This window comes from Triticum aestivum, chromosome 1B (genome assembly GCF_018294505.1).
Source record: "Triticum aestivum cultivar Chinese Spring chromosome 1B, IWGSC CS RefSeq v2.1, whole genome shotgun sequence".
NCBI lineage: Eukaryota > Viridiplantae > Streptophyta > Magnoliopsida > Poales > Poaceae > Triticum > Triticum aestivum.
Window position 1 is genome coordinate 568636725 of NC_057795.1, and position 10421 is coordinate 568647145.

Sequence of the window (10421 nt, forward strand, 5' to 3'; positions counted from 1 at the left end):
CTCGTTGATCAATAGATAGTCATGGTTTCCTGACTATGGACATTGGATGTCGTTGATAACGGGATCACATCATTATGAGAATGATGTGATGGACAAGACCCAATCCTAAGCATAGCACAAGATCGTGTAGTTCGTTTTGCTAGAGCTTTTCCAATGTCAAGTATCTTTTCCTTAGACCATGAGATCGTGTAACTCCCGGATACCATAGGAGTTCTTTGGGTGTACCAAACATCACAACGTAACTTGGTGACTATAAAGGTGCACTACAGGTATCTCCGAAAGTGTCTGTTGGATTGACACGGATCGAGACTGGGATTTGTCACTCCGTATGACGGAGAGGTATCTCTAGGCCCACTTGGTAATGCATCATCATAATTAGCTCAAAGTGACCAAGTGTTTGGTCACGGGATCATGCATTACGGTACGAGTAAAGTGACTTGCTGGTAATGAGACTGAACGAGGTATTGGGATACCGACGATCGAGTCTCGGGCAAGTAACGTACCGTTTGACAAAGAGAATTGTATACGGGTTGATTGAATCCTCGACATCGTGGTTCATCCGATGAGATCATCGAGGAGCATGTGGGAGCCAAGATGGGTATCCAGATCCCGCTGTTGGTTATTGACCGGAGAGCCGTCTCGGTCATGTCTGCGTGTCTCCCGAACCCGTAGGGTCTACACACTTAAGGTTCGGTGACACTAGGGTTATTAGGAAGACTTGTATGTGATTACCGAATGTTGTTCGGAGTCTCAGATGAGATCTCGGACGTCACGAGGAGTTTCGGAATGGTCCGGAGGTGAAGATTTATATATGGGAAGTTGTCATACGGTCACCGGAAAGTTTTGGGGGCATATCGGTATTGTACCGGGGCCACTGGAGGGGTTCCGGGGGTCCACCAGGAGGGGCCACCTCTCTCGGAGGGCCTCATGGGCCGTAGTGGGCAGGGGAACCAGCCCCTGGAGGGCTAGGCGCGCCCCTCCCCCTTGGGCCCTTGCGCCTAGGGTTGGGGGGAAACCCTAGTGGGGGCGCCCCCCTTGCTTGGGGGGCAAGCCCCCTCCCTGGCCGCCGCCCCACCCTCTAGATCTCATCTGGAGGGGCCGGCCCCCTTCCCCCTTCCCCTATAAATAGAGGGGTGAGGGGAGGGCTGCACACCTGATCCAAGGCGCAGCCCCTCCCCTCCCCAACACCTCTCCTCCTCCGTTAAGTGCTACCTCTCCACCACCACCACGCCGTCATGCTGCTGCTGGAGCCTTCTTCCTCAACCTCTCCTTCACCCTTGCTGGATCAAGAAGGAGGAGATGTCATCCGCTCTCTACGTGTGTTGAACGCGGAGGTGCTGTTCGTTCGGCACTTGGTCATCGGTGATTTGGATCACGGCGAGTACGACTCCATCATCCCCGTTCTCTTGAACGCTTCCGCTCGTGATCTACAAAGGTATGTAGATGCACTCCTATCACTCGTTGCTTAGATGAACTCATAGATGGATCTTGGTGAAACCGTAGAATTTTTTTTATTTACTGCAACGTTCCCCAACAGTGAGATCGAGCATAGCGGTCATCTTGCCTGAAATCCCGCTATGAAGAAGAACGAGTCCATGAATAAGACAAACAGACGGAGTCGAAGGAATCCTCACAACTCCGGAACGAAACCGAAGCTAACGAGAGAAGCAAACCGGAAAGAAGCAAACAACATGGTAAACAACCATCACATAATCATGGCATGATGCACAACCAAGTATGATGCATGTCCGGTTTAGATAGGCATGGCATGGCAAAGTGCAACAAACGATACTACAAGTTAAGTGGAGCTCAATATGCAACAAGTTGCATATCGACGAGACACCACATCCATTTATTTAGTTTAATCTCATTTAAGCTACCAAACAATATTAAATGTTGTTAAACATGGCGAGGGGTGAAGCATAATAAACTACCTATCTAGGCAATTTAAGTGAGGCCGGAAACATCAAACAACAATTCCGGAAAATTCTCACATACAAATTATGAATTTGGTATTGTTCTTCCCTAAACCATATTTTATTGTTGTTAAACATGAAAATAAAGTCCACCATGTTAAACTAGGCATTTTTCCACCCCATTTACATATAAAGTTTATTTAAAACCGAGCTACGGTTGTTTAGTTATGAAATAAACCATTTTAACATGAAATTTGTGCAAATTAAATGAAAACATCATTTTAAACATGGATGAAAGTGGCAAATTATTAATCTACACAAAATTCTAAGCATTTTACATGTTTAAAACATTTTAATCCGATGCACGGTTTGTGAGTTATTAAATGTATGAAGCATGGGGGTTTTTCTGCAAATCTTTAAAACCTGGATAATAGCTAAATTCGCGGATCTGAAAAAAACATGTCGGGCCGAAACAGAGGCTAGCCCAACAGTTCACAGGAAGGGCTTGGGGGATTCCCACCAAGGGCCAAGCCCAGATCTGTGGAGAGGGCGCTGGTTGCTGGGCTTGGAGGCGGCTGGCCCACGCGCTGGAGGCCACGCGCGACTGCGGTCAACAGGGTGAGCGGGCGAGCTGCTTGTTCTAGAAGAAGCAGAGGACGCAGGCAGTAGCAGAGCTGGAGCGAGGGGAGGCGACGGAGCTGGGCTGCAATGGGAGCAGAGGAGGAGGCCTCGCACGGGCGACTTGGCGCGGGTCCTCGAGACGAGCTGCAGGTGGTCAACGCGAGTAGGGGCTCGCTGCAAGGCAGGGCGAGGCGGCGCAGGACTTGGGGCTCCGGCGGGAGGGACTTGAAGTGCAGGGGGCGGCGAGGTGGCGAGCGGATCCCGGCGGTGCCTCGCTGAACAGTGGCCGATGGAGGCGGATCCGACGATTGGTTGCGGTTGGTGCGGCCATGGCAGCAGAGGGCGAGCTTCGTCCTTTCCTGACAGAGAAGATGAACAGGAAAGGGAGGGAGATTAGAGGAGGAAGGAGGGAGCAAGGGAAGAAAAGAAAGAGCAAAGGGAAGGGCAACACTCATCTGCTGGCTCCGACGAGCTGCAGCTTGCTCGGGCGGCTGCAGGAGAGGGGCGACGGGCAGAGGAGCTCGGGCTCCTGCAGGATTTGGGCGGCTATGGTGATTGGACAGGAGGGAAAAATGAGGAGAAGGTGGAGGCTGCGAGGGGATTGGGCGCTGGTGGATCCCGAGGGGGATTGTGCGGCGGCGGCAGGAACAAACCGCCTAGGATCTAGGGTTTGGTCTAGAAATGGACTAGGGGTATATATATATATATACGAAAGGGGATGATTTGGATCCTCCGATCGCGATAGGGCAGTCCGGAATAAATGGGTTAGGGAGTCCAAAAGAGAAAACAGAGATGTTTTATAGATGTTAGGGGATGATCCGGACTCATCGGTCATGACTGACCGGTTCTGGTTCGGGGAAGTTTCGGACGTGCACGCAAGGGGGGTTTGGTCGTCACGGTCAAGAGGGAAGCAAAAACCCGATTGGTCTGGAACGGTCAGCACGGGCAAGGCGATCCGAGGGAAGGTGATGAAGGCAAAGGGAGAAACGGCAACGATGAACGAATGCAAGTTTTAGAACATGACGGCAACAGAGTGCCGATGCAATGCGAATGATGCGATGATGAAATGCAAGACATGAACAAAATGCAAAACAAAAAAATAAAAACCCAACCACGGAGGAAAATAACATATCACATCTCTGGAAAAGGCAAGAGTTGGAGTTACGAATATGGAAAGTTGTATCCGGGGCGTTACAACACTCCAGCACTATGAGAGGATCTCGTCCCGAAATCTAGGATGGCACCGGATGGAAAAGGAAGAGGACGATGAGAGGTAAACTAAATTGCTTCTTCGACAAACGAGTGAAACCATGAACCTTGAGAGGTTGAGCAAAATGAAAGAAAAAAACAATGAAGATGAGCAAAGTTGAAAACACTCCGTTAGAAAAGAGGAACAAGGGATACAACGAGAACCAAGAGGTTTAGTGATAAGATAGATATTGAAACCACTCCGGCTAAAACTAGATAGAGAAGGGATAAGATTGATATAATTTGGGCAGCACTCCGACTGAAAGAAGGAAAACTTGATAGGATGAAAAGAACTTGAAGGGATGACACAACATTCCGGTTAAATGGATAAGCATGAAAAGAACACGATCCTCACAGTCCGAGATGATGAGTGAAGAGAGCAACATCACCATGCCTCCGGAAGAAAGAATAGAAGATAGATCATTGGAATAAAAGAATGGAGAAGAAAATGCCAACTTCTGCAAAAAAGAACTTGGAAAACACCCTTCCAAGAAGGTTATAACGGAGTTGTTGGAAAACCAACAACGAAACAAATAAGCTTGTAGTGGGCTTATGGAAAACTTCTCAAAATTGAGGCGAAAATTCTGCCACTACGAAAAAATATATAATTGATAACACCGACGAGATGAAAAATTTATTCCACCAAGATGATAAGAGCCAGCTTGGGTCATGCATAATCATCACAAATAGCAACAACCCTTAAGGAAAGGCTTTAGGTGAAATCTGACACAAGATAACTCCAACAGGAAGTTGATTGGTCGAAAAGATCTCTTGAACGAAGAGAATATGATGGATTTAAATATCTCATTCCTGACAACCTTTGAATCATGAAACACGAGGAGAAATTGTCAAGAGTGACATAACACCATCTCAAGATATAAGGTAGAAAGAATTGCACTTTGGAATGTAAGATCAAGAATGCTTGAACTCCTCAAAACAAAATATGTGTTGAGCACCATGTTTACTTTAGAGTATAGCTTGGTGGATCTTAACTTCAAGAGAAATCTTGAAGAATAAATCGAGAATGAAAGGAATCCTTGACAAACCACCATGTAGAGCCTCCATGAAGAACTCTGGTAAAAAAAGGATGATAGAAAGAAAGAGAAGTTGAAAACACAAGGTGAACCCTTGCAATGATTTAGATGGAGCTTCGCGACGAGATAACTGAGAGAACTTGGAACTCCGAAAAGAAAGATGAAGCCTCTCGAACCGAGAATGTGATATGATGACCAACTCCAGAAAGAAAGATGAATCACTTGTGATCAAGAATTTGTTCATCATGAATAATCTCCGTAAAAAGAATTGAGTCACCTCGAGGAAATAAGAATAAGATTTATTGTATGCTTATCCTTCACAAATTTAATTGATGACAAGCAACGGATTTGGCATACTACTTATTCCCATTGAAAAAGTATTAAGAGAGATATAGCATAAACTTGAGAAGGTCTTCATGAACCACCGGTAGGACTAAAAAGAACGAATGAATTAATATGACAAACAAAGAAAAAGAATCTTCAATGAACCACCGTAAGAATTGAAAATGAAAGTAGCAAAGGCACAATTCACCGGGAAGAATTGGAAAATGAATGAAGATACTTGAGGGGATTTAGATACAAGAGAACGAAGAGGCCATGAACTGATTAGAAGTTATTTGGACGATGCACCGGTAAGATTTGGGGAACGATAGCTACACGCTGAGAATGAAGAATTATGACATGATGGCCTTCAGAGAAAAGAAATGGAAACAACTCATGAAATACTCCGGATGCTAAGAAAAGAATTCTCACAATCGAAACAATTATGAGAGGATGGCATCAAACTTGAACTACGCATCTTTGGAAGAACGGGTAAGGATTTAAGAGGAACTCTTCTTCCATCTTCAAAATCCGAGAATGACAAGGAGAAACACCACCCAATTGTTGAGACACTCCGGAACAAAGAAGAATAGAAATTATGAACCAACGATGAAAATATTTTGAAAACGATCTTGGAGAAGGTATATGACTGATGAAAATTCATTCTTACGTCAAACTTTGAAAAGAATCTGGGAATGGCTTCGGGAAAATTAGAAGAGTCAAGTAAGATCCTGGGAAAAGACATGTGGGTTAGGGCCCACTCGAAAGAAACATCATTGAAGGATTGCTTGAAATAGAGATTGCACCGGTAGAATTAAATAGCTGAATGAGAGAAAAACCTTGAAGTAACTCAAACAGATTAAGAATGGAAACATGATACTCCTGAGATATCTTGAGCACTCCGGATAAGAATTGAGAGAGGTGAACAATTAAGAGGTGCACCGACATGGAAAAACATTTGAAACGAGGAAAGGGATATGATCAACACCGAATGCTTGAATGAAATCCACCGGAGAAGGAAAATAACGAAGAATGATGAACTCGAAGCTCCATTAGTATCTTCCTGAGAATCACCAGATAGGAACATTGACGGGAAAAGAATGGAGAAACTTCACATCCATAAGATGGATACTTGATTAAGATATCTGAGTCCTTGAAGAAAAGGGTGGGAGGGCGGGAAAAACAAAGGCAACTTGGGGCAGATGGAATGGATACCGTTGAGAAAACTTAGAATTGATCTTGCGGATGTTGAAATGATCGGATCCACTTGAAGAGAAGCACGCCGGTTGAAAAAGAATTAACATGGCAACCTCAATGATCAAGAAGGATTATAGCACTCCCATAGAAATATTAGAACGCCATTTAGGAAAGGTATGGATTCAACATTTGAATTTGAAGCAACTCGATTACCACAATTCAAAACAAAACAAAGGATTTGGCTTGCAGAATAAGCCGAAACAAACATATGATAGAGATTTCGTCTGAAGTTTTCGTGGTGGGGCCCACACGGGCTCGATCGTACAGCACCATCATATACAAGGCATTGCACATGACATATGAAGTGTCCCCGAACCAGCATAGCCAAGGGCTCTTTAAGACACAACGAGACCACTGTAAAAATGACCGTGGATAGGCGGACCACTAGACGTCGAACCCCAATCTCATATCATGCATATGTCGGAAAGATATTCTAGGAGCTACTTGAATTCCCACCTATAAAACTCCCGAAACTTTTTGGTTATGCAATCTGGTGTTGGGGATACATGGGAAGCAATATATCTCACCCAAACTAACAATCCCTACATCCATATGTATCCATCCGTCAACACATAACCAAGAAAACTTTGGAAATCATGTACCTCAACCTTCGAAAAGCATCCGTTATACGAGCTATGGCAATACTCCCGAACTCTCCAGTATTGGGTGGCGTCGAGGTTATCTCACCAACAACTGCATAAAAGAGATTTTCGATGTCGGCAAAATTCAGGTATTCCAGAACTGCAACGATAAATTTGTGACGACAACACCTCGGAGCTCAACTCCCCGGGACACTGCCACAACCCCTAAATGTCAGGAGGCACCAAGAACAATATTCTCATCACAAGACTATTGGAACGATCCCAAGATACCCGTGTGATCCTAATTTTTTTTAGTGAAATTTGAGGAGAGAAAAGACAAAACATCTACATGAGGAGGCCTCACCAGAGCGACAAAGGGGCTGAGCAGTAAAAAGAATCCTACTCTCCGATATATATAATCCTAAGACTCAAAATAGTTTTTTTTCTAGACTCAACAGCGGCCAACAATCAAGGGGGATCCTATGGTCGGTCGAGGCTCTGATACCAACTTGTCACACCCAATATGCGATACTATCCTAAAGGAACTCGAAGGTCCCACCAAGGATAGAACCGCATATTGATACGCTTTTTCATGGTGGATATCATTACATCAACATTACATAATAGATGGGGATACACACAAAAGGCATACAATGCCACACGAATACAACATCATCTTACATAATAGCACCATCCGACTATGGATGAAACACAAACAAAAACTCAAATGACATCCACCCTGCTAGCCCAGGCTGCCGACCTGGAACCTATCCCCTGATCGAAGAAGAAGCAGAAGAAGAACTCCAAAACAAGCAAACATCGCTCTCGCGACTCGATCATCACATAACCTGTACCTGCAACTGTTGTTGCAATAATCTGTAAGCCACGAGGACTCAGCAATCCCATTACCATGGGTATCAAGACTAGCAAAGCTTAATGGGAAAGGAAGGGGTAAAGTGGTGAGGTTGCAGCAACGACTAAGCATGATATGGTGTCTAACTTACGCAAATAAGAGCGAGAAGAGAAACAACGGAACGGTCGAGAAGCTAGTAATGATCAAGAGGTGATCCTGAACTCCTACTTACGTCAAACATAACCCAAAACCGTGTTCACTTCCCGGACTCTGCCGAAAAGAGACCATCACGGCTACACACGCGGTTGATGCGTTTTAATTTGGATCTGGTGTCAAGTTATCTACAACCGGACATTAACAAATTCCCATCTGCCCATAACTGCGGGCATGGCTTTCGACAGTTTTTACCCTGTAGGGGTGTCCCAACTTAGCCCATGATAAGCTCTCGCGATCAACGAAGGATATTCCTTCTCCCAGGAAGACCCGGTCAGTCTTGGAATCCCGGTTTACAAGACATTTCGACAATGGTAAAACAAGACCACCAAAGCCGCCCGATGTGCCGACAATCCCGATAGGAGCTGCACATATCTCGTTCTCATGGCAATACCGGATAAATCAAGCTATGAGTAAAACCAGACCTCGAGTTTCCCCGAGGGGGCCCCTCAGGCTGCTCGGTCGGACCAGCACTTAGAGAAGCACTGGCCCGGGGGGGGGGGGGGGGGGCTAAAATAAAGATGACCCTCGGGCTCCGGAAACCCAAGGGAAAAAGGGCAAGGTGAGGCAAATGGTAAAACCAAGGTGGGGCCTTGCTAGAGGAGTTTTATTCAAAGCGAACTGTCAAGGGGGTCCCATAAATCACCCAACCGCGTTAGGGACGCAAAATCCGGGAACATAATACGGATATGACAGAAACTAGGGTGGCAAGAGTGGAACAAAACACCAGGCATAAGGCCGAGCCTTCCACCCCTTACTAAGTATATAGATGCATTAATATTATAAGAGATATTGTGATATCCCAACAAAATCCTGTCCACCATGGTGCAATCTTCAACTTCACCGGCAACTAACAACGCTATAAGAGGGGCTGAGCAAAAGCGGTAACATAGCCAAACAACGGTTTGCTAGGAGGGGTGACAAAGGTTAGAGGCTGACATGGCAAATTGGGAGGCTTGAAGAGCAAATGATTGGTAGCGCAGCATAGCGATAGAACGAAGCAACTAGCATAGCAATGATAGTAGTAAGATCCAGGGTAGCGGTCATCTTGCCTGAAATCCCGGTAGGAAGAAGAACAAGTCCATGAAGAAGACCAACGGACGTAGTCGAACGAATCCTCACAACTCTGGAACGAAACCGAAGATAAAGAGAGAAGCAAACCTGAAAGAAGCAAATAACATGGTAAACAACCATCACATAATCATGGCATGATGCACAACCAAGTATGATGCATGTCTGGTTTAGGTAGGCATGGAATGGCAAAGTGCAACAAACGATACTACAAGTTATGTGGAGCTCAATATGCAACGAGTTGCATATCGACGAAACACCACATCCATTTATTTAGTTTAATCTCGTTTAAGCTACCAAACAATATTAAATGTTGTTAAACATGGCGAGGGGTGAAGCATAATAAAACTACCTATCTAGGAATTTAAGTGAGGCCGGAAACATCAAACAACAATTCCGAAAATCCCCATATGCAAATTATGAATTTGGTAATGTTCTTCCCTAAACCATATTTTATTGTTGTTAAACAGGAAAATAAAGTCCACCATGTTAAACTAGGAATTTTTCCACCCCATTTACATATAAAGTTTATTTAAAACCAGGCTACGGTTATTTAGTTATGAAATAAACCATTTTAACATGACATTTGTGCAAATTAATTGTAAACATCATTTTAAACATGGATGAAAGTGTCAAATTATTAATCTACACAAAATTCTAAGCATTTTACATGTTTAAAACATTTTAATCCGATGCACGGTTTGTGAGTTATTAAATGTATGAAGCATGGGGGTTTTTCTGCAAATCTTTAAAACCTGGATAATAGCTAAATTCGCGGATCTGAAGAAAAAAACATGTCAGGCCGAAACAAAGGCTGGCAACAGTTCACAGGAAGGGCTTGGGGGTTTCTCACCATGGGCCAAGCCCAGATCTGTGGAGAGGCCGCTGGTTGCTGGGCTTGGAGGCTGCTAGCCCAGGCGCTGGAGGCCACGCGCGACTGCGGTCAACGGGGTGAGCGGGCGAGCTGCTTGTTCTGGAGGAAGCAGAGGACGCAGGCAGCAGCTACGTAGCACCGATACGGCGACACGGATACGGCGATACGGGTACGGCGATACGGGATACGGCAATTTCCAGAAACAATAATACAGTGATACGGCAAGTATAGATAAATAATTTGTAAATTGCATGTTATAAAGACAAAGTATAATTAAATGCATGAGATGAGATCAAAATACTGCCCCATAAGTTGCATCCATGCCTCTTCTTTTCATCGAGTCGTCTCCATGACTGAATGATCATCAAATTATTGAATCCTCATGCTGCTTGCAAAATACATCATATGCTAATATTAGAGCTTGCTTACCCA